We start from the raw sequence: 6,000 nt of genomic DNA, 5'->3' as shown, positions 1-6,000 counted from the left end.
GTAAACAAAAAAAGAAAAGTAGGGGCCGAAATAATGTTCCAAGGAATATGAAGGAGCAAAGAGAAAATACAAAAATCACAAAGCTTTACCACTCCCGAGAATCACCGTAAAAACTGCAGGAAAAAAAGAAAAGAAAGTGAGAAAGGAATTTAAAGGGGGAAAAAAACTTCCAGTTAAAACACGCCAGAAAGCACGCCACTGGCGGCTACGCGTCCGCAGAAGCCGCTGATTTTGCGGTCCCCAGGGAAAAAAACCCCAATCCCCACTACACGTGTCAGCCATCCGTAACTCAATCCCGATTCCTCTGCTCCTTAATTTCTCCGTACACCCGTCTGTCACCCTATCCCCTCGCGTGCATGGTTAGGCCCTTTAACAATACATTCTATTTTTATTACGAGATCTTGAGTATCTTTAAGTTTTACTTGACTTTAATTTTTTTCCGTACCATTTTAAAAAACGCAATTTCCTATACACAACTCAGTCTGCTATGTTTACAGTTTCATTTGTTGGATGATTCTCACAAATAATTAAAAAAATAAAAAAAAAACACTTTCTCCTTAACTAACTCCTATGAATCATTTAACAATACTTTGACCAAACAAACAAAACCCTGACTCTCTTTCTCTTTCTTATGGAAGCGCGAGCCAAAGCGTGCACAAATGCATGCGCTCCCTTTAATAAGATCCCAACGATGATGCTGAATTGCTGATACAGCGTTTGTTGCTTTTTTTTTTTTAAAAAAAAAGAGAAAAATAAGTTGTAAAAAGTATTAATGTCATTCAGACGAATTTACTAATTAATTGAATATTAACAATAAATATCTTCTGGCTCCAAAAAAAGAATCTCATTTGTTTTGTCTTTATTTTCCTTTGGGATTTTAGACTCGACCTCTATGATCCTTCCACGTGTGAACGTAATCAATCGTGCGGCATTGAGGGGAGGTGAGGAGGGAACACAAGCGGAGGAGCGTGGACATGTTGGGAAAAGATAAGACGGCGTGTTAATTGAAAGGTTTGTGCGTCTCGTGGGCGTGGGAGACTTTTTATTTTTTTTCTCTTAAAAAGTCTGCTAGCTCTTACTGTACTGGAGATTTTGGTGTCGGATTGCAAGATTTTCTACCCTTTATTTATTTTTTGCCCCCTCAAGTCTTACAATATTTTTTTAGTCGATGAACTTCTTTATGAATTCAGTATTTTTAAAAATTTTCATAAATCTTATTAAAGGGTATGAAATGACTACTTTGTCCTTTTCATTCCAAGCCATTTACTGTACCAAGGAATTCAAACTTTGTGGCCAGTCTGTTGCGTTTGGTTCGTGACTTGACTAGGATGTTTATCTCAGTTTAACTCCTTAAAACACGGAGAAAATGTGTCAGATTAATAAGGTTTAAGGAATATTATAACCAAAAAAAACTAGCAAATTGAGGAGGTATGGTCTTGTCTGTTGTGCTACTTGCGTATTTTCAATCCAAATGTTCTTTCATGGAAAAAAGTTTCCCACCTTTTTCCTTGTTGTAGCCAGTGCTGATGGGAAAATTTTCAAGCTTTTTAGTTTGATTCTCTTACATTAAAATTTCCCCAGTGGTCATTTTACTGTAACACGAGTTGAAAAAGGAAAGAAGATTCCAACTTACCATTCTGGATTAAGTTGCTCGGATATGCAATGGAAAGGCTGCCCTTTTCCCAAATGCATGCGTCCTCGACATGACAGGAGCAAGAATTTTTTACCCTCATTCCATAAACGAGAAAACTTAAAAAGAAACCAAACCAAATTCCAATTGATTTGTTTTGGTGAGGGAGCCCAAAAGTCTCGTTTTGATAATGACTGGCACTTTCTGGATTTGAACTAACCTCAATTATAACCCAGTGTTGAAGCAACTTGATTGGTCTACCTAATGCAACTGAAACCCTAAAGTCCAACTTATACCCACCAAAGAGCACTGTAGTAAGGCCACGATCCAGCTTCATGATTCTTACGTGGGAATGGGGATCATTAATCTCATATGTGCAATAGTTTCAAGGTCAACATGATAATTACTTCACTGTTATAAGTGGATAATTTTGACCTTAAAAGTGTAAATTAACGAGGATCCTCCATGTTTCGGAGTTGGCAATGAAGAACAGTGGAAGCAGCAATGGAGGGGAATAATTAGGTTTTATGTTTGGAAAGAGTAAGGTAGAAGCAGAGAGTGATTTGTGGGATTGCTAATTGCCTTTATAATTATTTAGACATGGATGCAAGTACTCATTAATTAAACTCGTCCCGTCATTAAAATTATTTGTTTACCCCCCTAATAGATTTCTCTAGGTAATGCTATGATTGCTCTTTTGGTGTAAGAGAGGGGTCTGATTAACTATAATTGCTCCTTATTGCAATGCTGATATTTGCTTTCAAAGACATACCCACACAAGAAAATTCCATATCTTAGGTTATTATAATACCTGAAATTTAGTTACTAGTTAAACACTATGCGTTCTTCAATTCTCTAAGCTAAGGCTTTACACTATTGGTTCACATTATTCCATGATTGTAGCCACTTTTAATTAGTTAGTACCCTCCAAATTAGTTCAATCAAACTGTATTTGGTTGACTTGCTGAGGGGAAAAAATATGCTCAATGACTGCATCATGTTTCGATCCTAACATATTGGACTGAACATGTATTGTCAAGAACCAGTTTTATTGTACAGTTGGAAAAATTAACTTGCCCCATTTCAGTTCTTCATTCGTGCCTTCAACATCAGATCTAGAAAAATGATGAAGGGAAGGGGTTTTTTGTGTTGTTGTTTCCTTGCTATCTGAGGGAAACAAACGTGCAAAAGCAAATATGTAAACACCAAATTTAATGTCTCATCACAATTATAGAAACCCTTTTTTCAATTCTTCAAAGGGAAATATTATTGAAATGGAGAAACATGAATACTTTGCCATGGAAGCCATAAGCGTGCACATTTGCACGTGTTTGATGATGGAAGCCCTCCATGGCCTAATTAATCTCCCCCTGCTCAGCTTCCCAATCAAGAATATTAATGAAACAAACATCCCTTTAAAAAATAGGATTAGCCAGGGGGGAGAGGGGTTGACACTTTGTAATGGGGTCATTTCTTTTTGGTAAAATATAAAGGAGAGTGGGATAAAAGTCTAAGAAAGTGGGTGGAATGTAGCATAAAAGATGTGAGTGTGTGTGTGAGAGAGAGAGAGAGAGAGTGAGTGAGAGAGAGGAGGGGAAGTATGGATTCCTCATCCCCCTTCCTTTTAATCATCTCCCTTTGTATTGGTTTGTGAATGATTTATAAAAGCAAAAAAAGAAAAAAAAAAACAAGAGTTTATTTGTTTCTTTAGTGCGGCCTGGAGTGGTGGAGGAGGGGGGGGGGGGGGGGGGGGGGTATTGTTTTAAGCTTTCTAAGCGTGGATGTTTTGTTGGAGAATCCACAACCAAATGGCTCCATGGTCTCATGTCCAACGCTCCCCCACCAAAACTCAGTATCTTATGTTTATTTATGACCGCTCCAAAAAGGAATTCTTCCTTTTTCCTCTCTCTCTCTCTCTCTCTCGCTCTCTCTCGTGCTTTGGAGGGGGAAAAGGGAAAAAATTTTCTGAAAAACAAATAAAAAGATCCCAATGTCAGTCAATGTTAGCCCTAACGTGTTTCATTTTCGTGCATGAGATGGGGTAATGAACATTTTTGTGGGGGGTGATTAAACAAGTTTTAGTGGCAGAAAACATGGAAATTTGTTTAAATGTGGTCATTTCTAGAGCATATCTGACTCTGAGTCCCCCTCCTCTAATGCTTTTTCCTTTTTCTATTAACAATTGGTTATCATATGCTAACAGCTAGCAACAACAATTTGACTTCCAGAAATTTGCCTAACAAAGTCCTGTACGAATTGGAGTTTTTCAAGCATTAGGCAGTCAAAGTTGAGGAAGTTTTTATAGAGGAAAAATGAAGAAAAAATATGAAGATCATCATCCTCAACTCGCCACATCCATATAAAATGGAAGGTCCACTAGGAAGTGTATATGCAGCTCCAATATACAGTGAAATTTTATGTGGTGGTGCGTTACACAAAATCATCCATTTTTCCTTCGTGGGTAAGCTACTACCCCTTTCAGTTTTGTATTTTAAAAAGAAAAAAAAAAGAAGAAAAAAAAAATAACTTGGGAGACTTTCGGTTAAGTGGTCAATCCACAACCACCACTCTTATGCCATCTTTGGAGGCATCATTTGATGATTGATGCTATTATATTAGGGAAAACAATAAAGATAAAGTTGTAAAAAAGGTTTCAACATAATGCCAGTGCTAATGAAAGTAAGCAGCCAATAAGGATGTAAGATAGTTTGATGATCAATATATATAGATATTCATGAATCAATGCTAATTGATCTCATCATAAATACTTTCAAATCATGGATCCAATTAAGTATATAAAATGAATATTGATTTATGCAACTTATACTTTTTTTTACAATGAATGAAAACTCGAAATCAATTTTTTAAATATATATTTATCAATGAACGAAATTAATATATGCGAATGTTTGAATGTTTTAAATTGATATATTAAAACAATTTTATAAAATTAAAGGGTTATCTTAATTTACGTAAATGTTAATTATTATGTAAGTAAACAGGTAAAACACATGACTTATTTCAGTTGAAGAAGTGAAAACTTGGTTCACGAAATAACCCAGTGAGCAGCTACTATAAAAACAAAGAAATAAAAAAGAGAACATGAATGTGATGATGATATAGGAAGAGATGAGACGTGGGGCGGGAGAGGGAATCCTTGCTTTACATCTCATATTGTATAGGGAGAGTTGGTTCAGTGCTACCAAAAGGGTAGACCCAATGGGGCAATGGGAGAGAGAAAGAGAGGAGGGAGATAAACTTTGATTGGGCGTGGCTATTGTTCCCTCCACTCCAAACAAGAAGGCATGAAAGTATATATATTCTTACGCATTGTTTAATGCCTAAAACCCATTTATTAATTGGGGGCAATGGATCTTCTTATCTGTGCATAAGATCTCCTTCAGGTGATTAAATCATGGGTCTTACCTTTAATATTCTTCTTTTGTGGCACAAACCATACCCTCACTTGACATAGCAGCCTCTCTTTTTTCCCTTGCTCTTTTCATTTTTTTATTCTTTGTTTTTTCATTAGATTCTGCTTGGTCTGGCTCCTTTAGGACATTGCAAAACAAAGTGATCAATATTCATTTTGCTACTATATATATACATACATATATATATATATATATATAAACCATACTAATCAAACCAGTATTTAATCATCAAATAGCTTGGATGATATTTCTGCCTATACACATCAATTGCTTATTTTTGGTGAACCCTTTATTTCATCCCATCTGAATCATTTAGTTTTCATTCTTTTTTTCTCCCTTAAATAAACACTAAACAAACAATTAAAAAAAAGACCAAGAAACATGCTTTTGATTTTGAAAGCAATATGAACCAACTCCAAAACTTTTGATTATGGATTTGGGTATTAATTTAGTTGAGTTAGGTGTTATTTAGTTATATGAATGACATTGATTAAATTGGCTATTGAAATGATTGAGATGCTCTTTCTTTTATTCATTAGGAAAATGAAAACAAACTTCCCATAATAAATGTTATCTCAAAACTTAATGAAGATTGTGATTAACAATAATAGTAATGTGAAGCTGTAAATGAAAAAGAAAAAACATCCTACCCCAAATCCCTGGGGGGTTGGGGTTGGGGGCCATCCCATTTGATGGTTTTGCCACATCCATGTATCACATCAATGAAAAGTATCATTGTACTCTATTGGGGGGAGGGGGGGCATGGTTTGTGCCTATTAAACCTTTTTTTTAACCTCTCCCATCTTTCCCAGAGCCAGGCTATCCATGGATAATAACAAAGAGATACACTGTCAGGGGTTGGAGTGTGAGATCAAAAATGATGTGCCCAATGCTGATCAGTGCGGTGGGTCCTATCATCCTTTCTATGATTTCTTA

Source organism: Theobroma cacao, chromosome 8 (genome assembly GCF_053813885.1).
Source record: "Theobroma cacao isolate CCN51 chromosome 8, ASM5381388v1, whole genome shotgun sequence".
Classification (NCBI taxonomy): domain Eukaryota; kingdom Viridiplantae; phylum Streptophyta; class Magnoliopsida; order Malvales; family Malvaceae; genus Theobroma; species Theobroma cacao.
The sequence above is the reverse complement of the archived record's forward strand: the minus strand, read 5'-3'. Positions refer to the sequence as shown.